General features: G+C 35.9%; 1 protein-coding gene across 1 annotated transcript in view; it reads right to left on the bottom strand.

Moving 5' to 3' along the window:
• LOC138715652 (uncharacterized) overlaps positions 1 to 18,363 on the bottom strand; it is a 550,339-nt gene that overhangs the window by 31,114 nt on the left and 500,862 nt on the right. The window lies entirely within an intron of this gene.

The following is an 18,363-nucleotide window of genomic DNA, read 5'->3' as shown; positions in this document are numbered from 1 at the left end:
TTCTGGTGTCTTCTTCCCCAGTGAAGGTGGGTTTGTGTTATGTAGTGTGGTGTCAAATAGTATGTGTGTTCTGATATTCAGTTGTGTGTTGAGGAATTGTTGTGGGTGTGTTTTTTATGTATCTGTGTATTTATTATTGTTCTAGTGTGTTTAGTTTCTGGTTTTTCGGTTGGACATGTAGAATTTCCATGTCTGTGTCTATGTTGCTGTAGGTGTGATTGGCGTTTGTGATGCGTTCTGCGTATGTGAAAGTGTTGTATGATTTGGTTATGGCTGTGATGTGTTCTTTATAATGTGTTTGAAATTATCTGCCTGTCTGTACGATGTAGAAGTTGTTGCAGCTATTCCGTGTGAGTTTGTATACACCTCTGAGGTTGTATTTGTTTGTGTTGTTTGTGTGTTGGGATGCTTTTGTAGAATATTTTGTGTTCTGTATGCGATGTTATAGTTTAATTTCTTGATTGAAGATGCGATCTTGTGTGTATTTTTGTTTTCGTATGTTAGTGTGATGTATTTTTTGTTATACATATTGTTTACACAACTTTTAACACTATATCACTTTGGAAAACGTATTGTGTGTCTTTCGCGTGTTAAATTTTATGTTACCTTGTTACCATGTTTCGGCATGCTATTGGCCTTCATCAGAACTGGTTGTTCCTGGTCTTGGCGCCTTTTGGTTTGTTTCCTGTGGGGATGTGTTTATGTAGTGTAATGTGGAGTCAAAGAGTGTGTGTCTTTGAAATTGGGTTGTGTGTTGAGAATTTCATGTGGTATGTGTTACCCAAATGTAACACCTCTAACAACATCTACATAGGACAGACAGGCGGATTATTTCAAACACGTTACAAAGAACACATCACAGTCATAACAAAATAACAAAACACTTCCACATATGCAGAACACATCACAAATGCTAACCAAACATACGGAGATATCAACAAAAACATGGAAATTCTACACATCTAACAACCAAAAAGCCAGAAACTAAACACACTAGAATAATACGAAATATACAAAGACACAAAAACACACCCAAATCAAATTCTCAACACACAACTCAATTTCAGAACACACACTCTTTGACTCCACGTTACACTACATAAACACACCCCCACAGGAAACAAAACAAAAGACGCAAAGACCAGCAACAACCAGTTCTGATGATGGCCAATAGCATGTCGAAACATGTTAACAAGGTAACATAAAATTTAACACGTGAAAGACAGACAATACGTTTTCCAAAGTATTTTTTGTGTTCTTGTGTTTGTGTTGTGTTCCTAGGTTCCTTGTAATTATGTTTTGTCTTTTATATTATATTGTATATTATATTGGAGTTGTATCCATTTTCTTGTGCTATGTATTTGATGGAGTTTAATTTCTTCTTTGTAGTCTTGCTGGTTCATTGGTATGTTTAGTATCATGGCTCGAAATGCAGCATGTTTGTGGTTGTATTGGGTGAATGGATGTGTTGTGTATGTGTATGGTTGTTGTGGGTTTTCTGTATATTTTGAAAATGTGTTTGTTATCTACTTTTGTTATTTCTTCTCCCCCTACCATATCCAATGACGTGTGGAGGTGAAAGCAAGTGATGAGTCACGTGTTCCGGCATGTGACGTGTGCCACATTGTATTACATTTTTGCATGCCAGGTATAATGTATACAGATAAAATACCACTCTCAATAATGTAACATGCGTAATGATTTTTAATTTAATTCATACACATCATGACATAAACATCCAAACCCATACAATCACTCAACCACCAACCACTTAAACGTTCCACATAGGTGTAAGGACTGTAGGAATACCCTGCCATCTTCTTTAAACGGGAGTGTATCGACCATAGGCAACATGTCATTCGCGCGAGAATGTGCGGGCAGGCAACCATTGATCAGAAGTGTAAACAAATTTGGGAGTACTGAGAGGTAATAATTATTTTTGCATGACCATGTTTCTTGTTATATTTATAGCTGTTGTTGGTAGGTCTTGTAAGTTTAATTTACAAAACGCGTACTGGTTGCTAGAAAAACAGGTTATTGTTACAACTTATAACAGTAGTATTAACTTTACCAATCATTTTACCAAATATAATAGATCTACTTCCTTGAATGTATAGGTCTAATAGTTAACATTAACTAAAACACACCCCAACGAAATTCTCAACACACAGCTCAACTTCAAAACACACACACTCTTTGACTCTACACTATACCACAGGAACACTCCCTCACAGGAAACAGAAGAAGTGGCGCCAAGACCAACAACGACCAGTTCTGAAGATGACCCATAAATAGGTCGAAACATGTAAACAAGGTACGTTGAAATTTAACACAGGAAAGTCTTACCATACATATTCCGAAATTAACTAAAATGGCAGAATATCAACAAACTCTATTCTTGAGAATACTTAGGGCCTGGTTAGCAGTGAAACTGGCTTTTCAGCTATTTCTCTATTAAAAGGGTTAAGGAAAACATTCCTATACGCATTCTCAACTGTTTGGAAAAGATCTACTTTACGTTATGGTATTACAAAATTATTATTGTAATTTGTTTCTTAATAAAATTGTATACATTTATTTTTAATTATATTCTATTTAGTTTGAAATATCAAACATGAAAGCACAATTGAACGGCCGGCCGACTGGAAAAAGAATAATATTCTAGTTACATCAGTTTCTGGGAAAATACAAAAGACAGTTCACTGGAGAAATTATAAGTTTTAGTAGGCCTAGTCAAAAATATTCACTCCCAAAATATTAAATAAAAATGCTGATTACTTTATTAATTATTAAGAATTAAAAGTGCTGAAATGTTATCCTTGTTCCACTCAATGATTTTATAGCACATATAATTTCTAATAATAATTTCATAACAAATTAATAGTATACAGCATATTAGTGAATTAAAAATTGAAAATATATTACAAAACAAATTAAAATCATGAAAAAAATCACAAAAAGGTTTTAAACAAAACATGAGACTATCACAGAGAATGTAGATAGAAAGATGGATTTATTGAGTAATATTATACATACAGATTTTATATTATAATTTTCTCTACAATCCAATGCACGGGTCTTCTGACCGTACGTGCTTTGTACCCAAAACAAGTCCTCCTTTGTAGGTTCCTCCCCCCACCTATGATTACATCCAACTACTCTCTAAAATAACACACACATTAAAATGGAAATGATACAATAAAACACATTATATAATATATCCTAACCTAACAAACATAAAAGTATACAGTTAGGCAGATATTATTATCCCTTCCTTCTGTTCACGTCACAAACTTCAACAGCTGAAGTTCTAATCTTTCTCGTCTTCAAGAGGAACAAGCCAGTCTTTTGTCCCCATTCTCTATTCCCCATGAGGTCAAGACATGTAAGCGAACTCCTACTCTGACTTAGCATCGAGGGTGGTAGATATTTTCTCCGTACATGTTCCAATTCGACACACTTTAATAAAATATGTTTATAGAAGCAGGGGTTTGAAAAGTGTAATGCTACCGGAAAAATTCAAGACCTTGAGCCATCTATGCACCATGTGGTTAACAGCCTGGAGTGTCTGGAGAGGAAGGTGGACTATTTGGAGAATCAGAATCGTAGAAACAATATCGTAATATACGGTGTGCATGAAGAGAACAGAGAAAGGTGGGAGGAAACGGAAGATTTAGTTCGGCGTGTCGTGGCACAAATCGGCATCGATCTCGTGGACAGCGACATTGAGAGGGCGCACAGAGTAGGGGGGCAGAATGGTGGCAAGCGCCCCATTGTATGTAGACTGGCGCATTTCAAAATGAAGTGCTGCATCCTTCGGGACAGTAAATACTTGAAAGGAACTGGAATCGTTATCTCTGAAGATTTCAGTGAAGGAGTTCGTCGCAAGAGGGAGTACCTTAAACGACATATGTTTGAGGCGAGACGGCAGGGATGTCATGCTGTGCTTCAGTATGACAAATTAATCATCAACGGCCGAGTGTGGCACAGGGGAGAGCTGGAGGACATGGACAACCATTCGCAGGAAAAGGAGGAAGTGTCTGGTGTCGAGCCGCAGGTTGCTGAGAACGAGGCACGCGCCATGGCGTCCCCCGGTAAAGGCTGTAGACAAAAGACAGTTTACTGGAGAAATTATAAGTTTTATTAGACAGTTGTAGACCTAGTCAAAAATATTCAGTTCCAAAATACCAAATAAAAATGCTGATTACTTTATTAATTATTAAGAATTAAAAGTGCTGGAATGTTCTCTTTTTTTCACTCAAAGATTTTATAGCAGATAAAATTTCTAATAATAATAATAACAATATCATAACAAAATAATATACAGTATATTATTGAATTAAAAGTTGAAAATATATTTTTAAAAATATTAAAATAATTAACAAATCACAAAAAGGCTTTAAACACAACATGAGAATATCACAGAATGTAACCCAAGCCTAGTTCTTACTGACAAGTGAACAGTGTTGTCAACTCGATTCTTAAAATCCCTCTATAAAACAGTGCATAATTCGCTAAGTTGCTATATTGTCAATGTAAAATGAGGCTATTTTGCCACTGTGAGTGCTAAAATACCCGATAAATACCTATATCAGCAATACAAATTTCATAAATTTTATCCGCTGAACTAACACTGAAAAAGCCAGATCTACTGTGAAAACGGCTTAATTGGCACCACTGCAAGTGACAACCTTTAACAGTAGCGCAGTCTGTAGTATAATAAAGGTAACATCCTCAGAGTATTATCCTTCTTACACTCAATAAAATTTTAGAGTCAATTTATTATTACAATGAAGTGAGACGAAATATTTTCCTTTTCACACTCAGTAGATAGCTTTAAAAAAAACTACAAAAATTGCAATCTGAGTTTATTTTCCATAATTTTAGATTACTATTCTTTTTCCACTCATGCGTTAAATTTAACGTTAATGTAAGGTTATCATCACTGATTTCAGCATTCTTATTACTTTTAAAATTTGAGTAGGGCGGGTGATATCCTGCACCCACTTTTTTTAGAAATGAATGCTGAGCTAAAAAAATCAGAAAACCACAGGCTTACATCTTGTATTAGAAGACATAAATTTTTCATCTCTGACAATCGTCCATCAATGGTCTTCGCTTGTTGCACTGAATTTGAAAGAAAAAAATTCTTAAGAAAATATGTCTGAATAGACAGAACTTAAGAATTCCTATTATATTTCTAGCTAACGTCAAGAAGAAAAAAGAAAATTGTGACTGTAGTATAGATTGTTAACGAAAACTTAAAACATTTGTATTGGGGAAATGTTAGGAATGATCAATTACATGTCTGAACTCTCAGGACTCATGACTTGTAAAGAAACGTACGAAACTCCTTATGGACGTAGGGCGTGAACGTAGTGAATGTCGAAAGAAGTTTGACAGATAAATAAAATTGAAAAATAAAACGCTTTCTGCTGTGTATAACCAGGTTTCCAGTTTGATCGATAACAAACAGAGAAAAAAGTTGAAAGTCTAGGAATTACAATTGTGGTGAAGAAGGAAAAAATATTGTAACAAATCCATGGTACTCTTTATATCACTTCCTCTTTGGAGTGTGAATATAGGTTTTTCAAGCGAATAAAGCACCATCTTCGAGTGAATCCTCCTATCACAGCAAGGGAAGGTAAGTCGTCTTTTGACCCTCAGTGCCTAACCTAAGCCGACAAGAACATGCGTGATTTAATAGTGCATTATTAATATTTATTATCTTGCATAGAAGAAAGAGATAGCTTACTAATAATTAATAGTCAAATTTAAATTTTCTTTATTTTCTCACATAGTTATTATGATTCATAATTTTGTAATGAACACTTTCTTGTACGTACATCCTTTTCTGTTTCATTATTTATTATCTTTATCCATTTTTCTTTCTTTCTTTCGTTCTTTCTTATTAAGTTCCTTCACAGTCTAGTATATACAGTCACGAAGTTCAATACATAGGGAATATGCATCCATAGATAGTTGCTAACCACTAGGAGCGCTACTATCGCCTCATCAAAGACAATGCGAAATAGTACTGGCGCAGTCTATTGTTCCTAGTACTCTAATCATCTCAAGCTTCGTGATTGTATATACTAGACCAGGCCTGCACAAGGTTTGCGCTCTCCGAGCCGGCTCACAGCTCATGAGCGGAATGCAGGTATTAGTTGCGCTCTGTATAAGGGTGAACTGGAAGAAGGGGTGATCTAGTACAGAATATACACAAAAGGAAGTACTATTACGAGTGTTAATGAAATGAATTCCCGTCCAGTATTTGCAAAACTACCTTGGACTATTATTAATTAATAAAGACATATTTATTTTACAGAAATAATAGAAATTCTATAGCTACTTAAATGTACAATATCATTTTGTTATATTTTTATTTATCACTACATCAAAACGAGGTTTTATGCTGTTGGCAGCTGAAAAGAATAGTAGCCTACTGACCATAATGAAACATCAGTTACAGATGTTCGATGTCTGCCTTTATTAAAGTTGATTATAGAAAACAGTTGCCCACAAATATAAATGTTGAGCCAAACATAGCAATCATTTTCACAGTCAGCCTGTGTAGTAGTGGATATTATTGCTGAGGTTTAGTCTTGTAAAACTCAACCAGGCTAGTAGTATTATTCGAAAGATCTTCAGCCCTTAAGTCACATTGAAGATCAATAAGTTCGAGCTGTAAATCGTTTAATATTATGTTCCATCTTTTAGATTCCTCCATACTTTACTGTAGCAGTGGGTAAGCAACGTGAAACAGTTACTGATAATAGGCCTACACACTACACTCCACTAGATACCTGAGTGGTCGTTTCCCTCTCCTCTACCTATAGCAAGTCTATGTCTTCTGATGTATCTTCCTCTCCGTTTCGGCGAGCGGTAAACACAGCTCTCCCGCTCCGAAGGAGCGCGCGCGCTCGTTGAGCGCTGTTTGTGCAGGTCTGTACTAGACTGTGGTTCTTTCCTACTTTCGTTATTCCATCATTCCTTCCTTTCTTTTTTCTTTCTTTCATTCTTTCTTTCTTCAGTCCCGTCTACACTTAATTTGTTCTTTCCGTACTTATTTCCTCTGTCAATATCAGTGATTATTAATTTTTATTTTTTTTTACAGTTCGTCTCTCTCCCCCAATACTTTTAGATACTGTTTCTTCCCTTCTGTTCCTCTAATTCTTTCTAACATCAGTTCGTACCTTCTTTTCCTCTAATTCTTAGTTCGTTTTTTATTCTTCAGATATTACATCGTTAGTTCGTTCTCCTTCTCTAAATATTTATGTCGCTAGTTTGTTTCTCCTACTTTTTAATTTTTTTTCCGTCACTAGTTCTTTCCTTCCCTCTAATTCGTTACTTCGATCCTCCATATGCAATTATTCGTTCACTACGTCTTCTATAATTTTTTCATAGTATGTATTTCCTTCTTCTTTAATTCTTCCTATCATTAGTTCGTTTTTTCTTCTCTAATTTTTCTATCGTTAGTTCGAGCCTTCCTCCCCGAAATAATCCGTTCGAAAGGCGAATGGTCTGAAGATTTCAAGAGAGAGTTTTACTGCCAATAAATAACGCCAAGAAATATGAGTTCAGGACTATCAGCTGATATCGCACTTAGAGAAGATTATTCTGAGATTACTGAATTGACTGTTCTTGATTTATTCTACAAAAAATAGTTCAGAATATTGTAATTAAAGAAAACACAAATGATTTCAAATAATTTTGTAGTAATTATTCACTTAATTTTTATTAACAGATTAAATAACACTGAACAACAAGAATTTTGCTCCGACTTAAACATGTGTCCCTTATGGTCTGATGTGCGCTGAATCCGGAAATGCATCTCTTTTCTTCGTATCACGTAAGGTTTTTAAGATATACTATGATTTCACTTTTCGATAAGCGCTCTCCCAGGAAACATCTGGCGCGGGTTGGGGGTATAAACCAAAACAAAAGCTAATGTATTTTATGAGTTTATGACTTAATTAGAGTTTGTTATGGTTCTTGACATGTTATTTTGTATTTCTAATAAATATATATTGGTCCCTTCTATTAAGTAAATTTCATAACAGTTCAAAGTGAGGTCTGTGCAATGAACAAACAAGAGTGTGGTTTTCAGTATTTAAAGGAAAAGTTTACCAGTTTGAGTGAAGGAAAATTAAGAGAGGGCATTTTCATCGGTCCAAAAATTCACAAAGTTGTGGCTGACCCTTTGTTTGAGGAAAACCTTTCCGTTACAGAAAGAATGGCATGGCGCGCTTTCAAAGACGTTTGCTCAAATTTCCTTAAAAATTCTAGGGCAGAGAACTGCATAGAACTTGTTGTGGAAATCATGTTAAGTGCATATGACAAAATGGAGTGTAATATGTCTCTCAAAATACACTTTTTACATTGTCATTTGGATTTCTTTCCTCCTAACTTTGGAGCGGTAAACGACGAGCATGGGGAAAGATTTCATCAAGAAATATCTGACATGGAAAGGCGATATAAAGGAAGATCATCATCCAGCATGCTTGCAGACTGTTGTTTGTTCATTATAAAATACAGTCCGGGTCTAGTTATAGACTGAAGTCATCCAAAAAATTATTTTAAATGTAAGTTCAAATTCCGAAATTTTTCTCAATATATGCATGAAATATTTTTATTGTTGTGTTTTAAATTATGTTACATCATTTTTGTATCCAATACACATTTTTTAAAGTATTATGAGGAATTTTGAGTCCCTAGTGTGTTGTAATTTTATCAGTAGCAGCGAAAAATTAAAAGCAGATAACTTTTGTCATAAAAAATTCAATTTATTTTGCCCAGAAAATTGTACGTGATGGGGAAATTTGAATTTTAAATTCAGATTAGTGCGCACACATATTAGTAATATTCGCCTATTTTTATTTCAGAGCAAGACAAAAAATAAAAATTTGTTGTTCAGTGTAATCATTAAAGCTCAGAAACTTTTCCTTTTATATTTTGACTGAGAATGATATGAGGATAAGATGGCGATTATTTAATAATAATAATAATAATAATAATAATAACATATTTAGTGCCTAGTATTCATAAAGTGACTGCCCCATAACCACAGCTAAAGATCAAATAACGACATTATCAGACATTGCAAGTTATCAACACAAAATAGTGTTCTTATGATTCGGTATGGAGACCATTAAGAGAAGAGCACGTGCCAGAAAGTTAATGGCCTAATGGCATGCCTTTGGGTAGCAATAGGCCTATTAGGGTACAGTGATAGGGGCAGCGTTAAGCATGCAGGCAGGAATGACATGCCGGCACGTTGTGTTTGTTCTGTCGTGAGGGATGAGTTGATTGACACATCACACGTGTCGGTATCCAGCAAACAAAAACCCCGAAAACATTTTCACTCTTTCCTCTTATGCAGTGGTTCATGCTTCAAAGTCTCTACCGTCTGAAGCTTTGCTTACACCATATTGAACGTTGTTTTTTTTTTTTTTTTTTATAAATTAAGTTTACAACTCTATATTAATGATTTATATTTAATGTTAAGATTTACTTATTAGCTATGCATGCTGATGTTATCTGTATAGTTTTTTCTGCAAAAAAAAGACATAGAACTACTTAAAAGTAAGGTGAAGAAAATGATTAAATTTTCCCAAATTGTGCACTTATAATAACTTAATATTAGCACGTATCGTCAAAAGACTCCTGCATTGGGTCTAAGAGTAAATTCTGATAGTGTAGTGCTTATATATATATATATATATAATATTGCTGAATAAATCCATCTAAAAAAAAAAAGAAGAATATGAACTCTTTCGATTTAATTTTCAACTCTATTAATACTGAATAATACAATATAGTTTCAATATTTCCGTCTCTGACTTATGAATTAAGATGTCAACTAAAAATTATTTTTTTAACATATTTTAATGATACGTAAACGTTTTCGCCCCTGTATGGGCGTCTTCAAACAAATTGTGTAGATATCTGTGCATGGTAAATTAAAATCAATATTAAATAATACGAAAATGTGATCAATTTTTACAAACTTTAAAATAACACCTGTGAAAAAAAAACTAAAAAAAAAGCAGTCTAACTGTAAGTGAAATTGACAAAATTGACAAAAAATTACATGTAAAATGTTTTAAAAATGTTTTAAAAATATGCATATTTAATAGCATACTGCAATTGTCTCTGACAGGTAATGAATTTGCGAACAGACTATATTACTAGGATGGAGTTAATACTGTTCTATTAATACTGCCTGTCTAAAACCTGTTAATTCCATAAACTTATACCCCTTTTTGTTTAACAACAAGTTGGTCTTCACATTTAGAACATATTTGTACAAAATTTAACAAGTTTATTTTGCTCTTAGTTTAAGAACTGCACTTAAAATTTTGGATCTTTATAATGCTACTTAGATTTGTAACTGAAGGCAAACGGATTCCTTAAATTATATTGTAAAAATTTAAGTGGCCTGTTGTTTTCTTGCAAGGCTGTGTTTTTTTTCTACAACAATAATGCACAGTTATTTATAAACAATCAAGAAACGAAGTCATTACAAATAATTATTGAACACAATAATTGAATTACTCTTTTTATTGTAGTCACTTAACTATTTGTACAGTACAATTATTTAGTCCTGACAGTCGCCGGCAACGTGCGCCTGGGTCAGGCGAGTCCATTAAGTTACGCCAAGGGATGTTCAGGTTAGTCTGTCACCTGCCGTCAGAGCGATCGGATGTCACGCATGCGGTATAACGTTGTGTTTCCAGTACAGTTAAGCTGTACTGCATTCCTTTACCGACCGCTCACCCTTATTTCTATTCCGGAGCTCTCTCCACTACTCCTATTACTTCCTCTCTTTCGCATCTCTCAGATGTCAGGACTAAATAATCGATCTGTACTGACAAAACGAGAGGATACGTTTCTCGCCGTTTGTTTTTCCAAACATTAGGCCTAATATCGATTAAGAAATAAGCGTTGAGTAGTATTAATTTCCCGAGAACTTTACTGATCTAATCTAAATTATCACAACTCTATTTGCCCCACATGCGATTGGTGTATTGTATGCGTATAAGTTTAAAACAATTACTTGTTATTGGTATAGAAAAATATTACAATGATGTGTGGTCGTGATACCCCGTTATTAGTTATTATTAGACTTCGTGGAATTGCCACGAGAATCGTAAGATTTACTACGCTCGCGGTATAGACTGTATGAGAAGGGGACGTGCAATGGATGGAGTATGCCTCTGATGTAAACATTGAGCAGTATACTGTGGTTACAATAAAACCTGTATCCTACATTCGAGAAATATAATGAATGATCATTGAAGTAGGAAATGTCTAAACATGTAAATAGACAATTATTTTATAGTGAGATATATTAACTCTTACAATTTAATGTAATATGCTCACATCATCCTTGAATATGTGCATTGCAGTGAAGAGTTACGTACATTTTGAGCGACTGCAAAGTAACCTCCTCCGATGGTCACTTAAACAGTTTTTATTTTGGAAAAAATGTACGTTCAACATCACACGATGTAATAGGTGCATATTTGAAGAACGGGAAGTCACTACTTTTTAGCACACCAACTTCACACGTCTTGTCGCGACGTGATAGTACATCATTTATAGTACGAAGTTGTGAATAGGTAACATTTTTAGCAATAATCTTTCTCAACTTACATTTCATATTTTCTGAAATTGGTGATATTTTGGATAACGATTTGTGATGCTTTATCCACTATATTAAGGGCTTTTGAGAGTTGTAGTTTAGACGATTCTAACAGGGTGATTCTTTTGGACACGATTTTAAAATTAGAATCAATGAACAGAATATCTTCCAATAGCTGTTCAGAAGGCAATGATTTTACAGCTGCAACAGCGGAACTGTCTGTGCTGTCTAATGCATCAATTACCTCTATTATTTTGCCGTAATTTTCTGCATAATAATTAAGAGCATCCAACCACGTTTTCCAACGGGTCAAGACTGGCTGCGGGGGTAAGGATATTTCAGGGGCAATTGTTTGGAACAGCAACACTCTCATTGTAGTATGTTTGATTGAATTCTTGTCTGAACTGAAAAAAATGTTAAGCTTTGACTATTCCAACCACAGTAATGCAAAAACAAGTGCTTACATAGGTATACATTAACTGTAGCTGCTCTATCTATTTGGACCGGTCACAACTCTTAACATGAACTGCTTATACTACGAGACCGGGCGGCCGCTCACCTTCTCTATACTACCGTACATAGGCAACCTGATTGCATGTTGCGTGTGGCAATTCAACGAAGTCTAGTTATTATCTACTCCATGATAGAGTACAATATAATCTCTTGGGATGCAGCAGATTAATATTTAATAGATACAATTCTAGTCCTACAAAAACGAATAATTACCTTCTAATGTGCCTGATATTGCTTTCAAACATAAAATTTATTCTTATTTATTATTATCCCACAAAATGTATGTGAAAAGAGGTCCTATTGCTTCGTCACCACGCTTCCCAGACTTCCATTTTATATGTGAAAAGTGTAATCTAAGGACTACCAATAAATAGTGTGAAGTAACTTCAAGTTAGAATTGTAATAGTTTGTGCTGACATCAAAACGAAAACTAAACATTTCTACGTATACGCGATCGCAAATTTGAGGTGTATGCAGCTATAAGAATGGGCGCCATTTTGACAGAACATAGTTCATAATATTATAATTAATAGTTACGCAGAAATGTGTAATACACAATTAAAACAAATAAAAAATTAAAATCTGCAACCCCGCTCCTCCTATGCAGATGAGCAAGAGAGTTGTTTAACGAACCTGCCTGAAACGACGCTTCAAAGGACGTGTAACATCGCACTGGAGAACCGCAGGGTATACATTCATTAGCGAAACTTGTTCCTTTTGACGCCTACTAACACTTGCCAAATATTGTAACCAATTCACCTCATCATTCTGTATAATGTTCATTTTAATTGCTGCGTAACACATGTGGTGAAAATTTATGTAGCCTAATGGCAGATTTTAAGAAGATTCTTGCGTGTGGATGTATGTAAAGTTTTTTTTGTTAAGTTTCACTGCTTGTATACTTTGTGACCTGGTAGAGTGTAAAAGAAGGCCCTATGGTCTTAACTCTGCCAGTATAAATAATAATAATAATAATAATAATAATAACAATAATAACAATAGGCCTAATAATAATAATTATATGTATTTAATTATTTATGTATGTATGTATTTGTATGTTTTAATGATACATTTATTAATGTATATATATTTATTTATTTACTTATTTACTAATAGTTACGTGATGCATGTATAACGTGTGGTGTAAGGTATGTAATAGTAGTAACGGTAAAGTTTTATTTGACTTCTTGAACTCCGGGGGTTATTTAGCGTCGAAATTCGCCTTTAGGCCGACGAATTTTACGTGGAACCGTAGATCATATGTACCCAGATTGCTCGGCGTTATAGGCTTTGACGGAAATAACTTTTGTTAGGTTTACTATGCTGCCATCTAGTTATTATATAAGAAGTCACGTCATAACTCCCATTTGAATTGCATTAGTGACTGTACTGCCATCTCGTGTTCGTTTACGGCGGACGGGTGGCGATCCTGGCGGTTGTTCTCTGGAACCCTCTTTCAGAGACAAGTTCTTTCGCTTGCAATTATTTCGACACAACTCACCTTCAAGACGTATAGTTTCCTTTTGTCCCACTTCGAATGTAATTTGGACTCACTGTCTGTCTAAATGACAACATCGTAGGTGTTGCTATAACAACCAATACTGCAGATAGTAAGGATCGAGTATGATGACGAAAACAACCATAAATTACAGATAGTAAAGATCGATTATGTTTATGAAAACAACTTTATATAAGTTACAGATAGTAAGGATCGATTATGATTATAAAAATAATTATAAATTACAGGTAGTAAGGATCGATTACAATTACGAAAACAATTGAAGAGTCCACTGCAAGAATGATGGATGTCACTTTCTTGTCGAAAATGAACCAAGACTATCAATGCATAGCTTAAGACATATAGGATGTACATACAGAGTTATATGGCATTAACACTGATAGTCATTGTCCAGTAATGATCGGAAAATCACAGTTAAGCTTTGAGCGCTAAGCATTTCAAACTTTCAATCGCTTCTCCTGCAAAATTTATTCCAAATCACATCCATCATTCTTGCAGTGGACTTTTCAATTATACATTACAGATAGTAAGGATCGATTATGATTATGGAAACAACACATAAATTGTGTATCATAACAAATAGGTTTAATTCTTTCTATGTTTTTGTTGACGGTACATTTAAATATTCTCCAGGCTATTTGCATCAAATATATACAATCCATTCTTGTGTAAGTGATTTTAATGACCGTTTAGTTGTGTGTTTTTGCTGGAAGCTAAGACAGAGGCATATAGTTAAACGTGAGAATTCCTAAAAAGAACTGTGTATATAATTAAGTGCAATAGCTGCACGCATTGTATCCCTCACCTGACATAATTAGGAACATTAAATCCAGACGTTTGAGATGGGCAGGGCATGTGGCACGTATTGGCGAAACCAGAATTGCATATAGAGTATTAGTTGGGAGGCCAGAGGGGAAAAGGCCTTTGGGGAGGCCGAGACGTAGGTGGGAAGATAATATTAAAATGGATTTGAGGGAGGTGGGATATGATGGTAGGGACTGGATTAATCTTGCTCAGGATAGGGACCAATGGCGGGCTTATGTGAGGGCGGCAATGAACCTCCGGGTTCCTTAAAAGCCAGTAAGTAAGTAAGAACTTTACATCTCGATGCTTCTTTTCGATGTTGAAATAGAAGTACATAAAGGTGCTAGAATTCACTTCATAAATTTTAGATTTTCCATTAGAATACTAAAAAATATACGTACTGTATGTGCCGGTTTGAAAGTGTAATAATTTTGGACTCATTTCAAAACACGTTTAAATATCCCTAAATGATCGATTTACATGCTGTAAATTTACAACACATACGTCCTATCTTTTACTTCCTCAGAGTCTATCTAAACATTTCAGCAAAATTTTATGAACACTGATTGATTTTCACGGGTAAGTCCTGTAAAGCTTAGGGCTATTCAAAATGCCGAAATACGTCCGTGATAAACTTAAATGTGTTTGAATAATTTCAAGGAAAAATTGTTCGGGGCCGGGTATCGATCCCGGGACCCTTCGCTTAGAGCACGAATGCTCTACTGACTGAGCTACCTCAGGAACTATACACGACACCGTCACGCTTTTTTTCTTTATATCCACACAACTCAAATGGGCTGACAAGACGCCAGAACCCAACTTTTAGTGCACACAATACTGTGTGACTTAAATTGTGGCTTCTTGTTAACGTACCTCCAGTAACGAATATATTATGCAAATCTGGCTTTCAGGTCCCGGGATCGATGTCCGGCCCCGGAACAATTTTTCCTTGAAATTATTCAAACCTACTTTACAGGGATCTACTACCTGAAAGCCAGATTTGCTTAAATGTGTTTGTTTGTATCGTTCATCTTTGACAATATCGCTATCTTCTACTGATGAAAATTTTTGTTACTGGCTCGTATAGTCTCCAGTAGCCGTTGCTTCTGTCAGTTTAGAAGAATCTGCAGTTCTTTCACTTTACTTCTTTTTCTGTTTAGTTCTTTAGTGTGAGTTGGGTGATGTGACGTTTGAAGAGAGTTTCTGAAATGAAACTCCACCGCAGAGGTGTGGATGTATAGCCTGCACTCGTGTATGAGTCAGTTGGATTTATAGCAGGAGGCGGCCAATTCCGCACATTGCCTTCGTAAGCACTTTCCCCAGATTTACCTACTACCAAACGTTTGTCTGCAAATTGAGTCAATTTGTATTGCATATCGAGATATATCGAGCTTACTCAGAGTTTTCGTCGTTCAGATTTCATCATAGATCGACAAGTTTGAGCGCTTAAAGATTTTTTTGATATTTTTATACGTGGTGGATTTGTGTAAATGGTAACAGCATTTGGCTGCACACTGGAGTATTGCGGCAATAGATCCTGGTATACAACCAAACAGCATCCTGGAAAATCGAATAGTTTTTCATACGATCCCTTTTACGTTTTTCTTCCTGTAGTATAATGATGTGGAAATATAAAAATTGGAAAGAGCTATTCTCTTGTTACCAGTTGTGCCAACTATACACTTTTCATTGAACTCTGTGGACGATTACTAGTCAAGAAGGCTTTGTTGATTCAGTTTCATTTTTATTAAACAACTGCATTCCACTTTAATTATCGATATATTATGTTAAACAATCTCTGATATGTGACTATCCATAGTCTCAGACAGCAGAAGTTATAACCAGGCTTCGACCTAGGGACACAGTAACCAGTATGAGGTTTAGAGTACACGGAGTATAAATGACGTCGTGACCCGTGTGCAGTCACCCCACTGCAACAGCACAGGTGGGTCCGTAATGTGCATTACCGTTGTGAGTAGGCCTATTGCTGCTTGGCTGTGGTACATGTAACAGGCTTCGACCTAGGGACACAGTAACCAGTATGAGGTTTAGAGTACACGGAGTATAAATGACGTCGTGACCCGTGTGCAGTCACCCCACTGCAACAGCACAGGTGGGTCCGTAATGTGCATTACCGTTGTGTGTAGGCCTATTGCTGCTTGGCTGTGGTACGTGTAACAGGCTTCGACGTAGGGACACCTGATTGAAGGTTACAACTCACGTTAATACTTTAATGGTAGACATTTATTGTCTACACTAGGAATGTACTGTATATACTGCATCTGTACAGGATGAAATATATTTTGTGCCGTAGTGTGACGGACTGTTTACACGTTGAGACACGAAGTAACTGCGCGCTCCATGTCCCACTCCACTCGACCAACACAACACCATCTGCCTTGTGTTCTGAACTTCATGCGTTTCTGTGCCCAGGACCGAAACCTGGTTATAACGTAACCTAAATAATATAAACAAGATAAATGATAGAAAAGTTTTAATTAAGGATGATGAAATAAAAATGAATTATTTTGAAAGGTACAATTCTTGAAAGTACAATGTTAGCAAAAAAAGAAACAACTACTAGAAAGGTGATGAGAAACAAATGCTAAGGAGGTGATAAAACTATAGGATAAGCAGCAATGATTGGTTGAAACACGTCGTTCCGTACCGTTTTATTGGTCAAAAGTAGTAGGACGTAGTAAAACTGTAGTAGTCATTCTAAAATTATTGTAGGAGAAGTTACACTCTCTGAATGTGCTTAAGAAGTGAATCTTTCATACACAATCAACAAATTGCACTTGTCGAGAAAGCGAAGTGGTGATAATATTGGTAACACTTGCAACAAAATGCAGGAATCTCAATATAGAAACATTTCTACCCGAAGAGGATATTGGTGAAAATCTCAACGAGGGTGAGTCTTCCTCTTTAACTTCAGATAAAATATTCCTTTCCCCCCATAGCTTTGAGTCTGAATAGACTCCGAAGTCATCCAATGTATTGTTCATAAGATAAAATCCCCTCCGGATTAGAAACTCGGTCCATATCTTCAATAGATATGCCTAATGCTTTACTCCATGCCTCTACGTCACTTTTCAAAATATGAAACACTCTGTCAATTTCAACGGCTGAAATAACACGATGCGTTTACTTCCATGATATTGGTTTTGTTTCAGAGCTGCGGATAAAATAGGGAAGATATTCATAAATGCACATTTAATGCCCGAGATCATATTCGCTAAATCCGTTGGAGTCCGTAAAATCAATAGTTAAACTACTATGGATTCCGTAATCGCTTCCATTCTGTGCACTATAAACTGGAAAATGCATCAGCCAGTGTACCGCATTAACGTACTCGTGGTGCTTGAAATCAGCCTGCCGGCGCTCTTCATCAAACAGCGAGCATTTATTCCGTTACATTTTCTGTTTCGTCCTTCATAGTGGAAGGATGAAAACCATATTCTAAATCACATCCTAGTGTCAAAAAGGGCCTTGGGCAATGGTTTTTATGGATTCAGCATAGCTTCTTTCAGAAGATAAGCACCCTATAGCCTCAAACCCCAAACTTATGGTCACGAGCATCAACGTCGGTTAGTGTAACAACCGTTTAAAATTGCGACTTCGGTTAGAACTTAAACAGGGGGTTAATCACGATTACCTCTAACCGGCCGTATTGGAGCGGTTAAAGGAGGTAACCACTCATTGGCCATGTATTGTGGGTCCCTATCACCACGGCATGGCGCGTCCTCAGGTTGCGGATCGAGGAGACTGCCTCCAGATATGGAGAGTAGCTGTGAATATATTGAATAAGCAGTCGCGGAGAGCCGAGGGGTGGTCCTCCAACTTGGGGGTTGGGCGAAGGGCTAACAACCCGTCACCTTAA

Source organism: Periplaneta americana, chromosome 15 (assembly GCF_040183065.1).
Source record: "Periplaneta americana isolate PAMFEO1 chromosome 15, P.americana_PAMFEO1_priV1, whole genome shotgun sequence".
NCBI classification, from domain to species: Eukaryota; Metazoa; Arthropoda; class Insecta; order Blattodea; family Blattidae; genus Periplaneta; species Periplaneta americana.
This window is presented reverse-complemented; position numbering and strand designations above follow the sequence as displayed.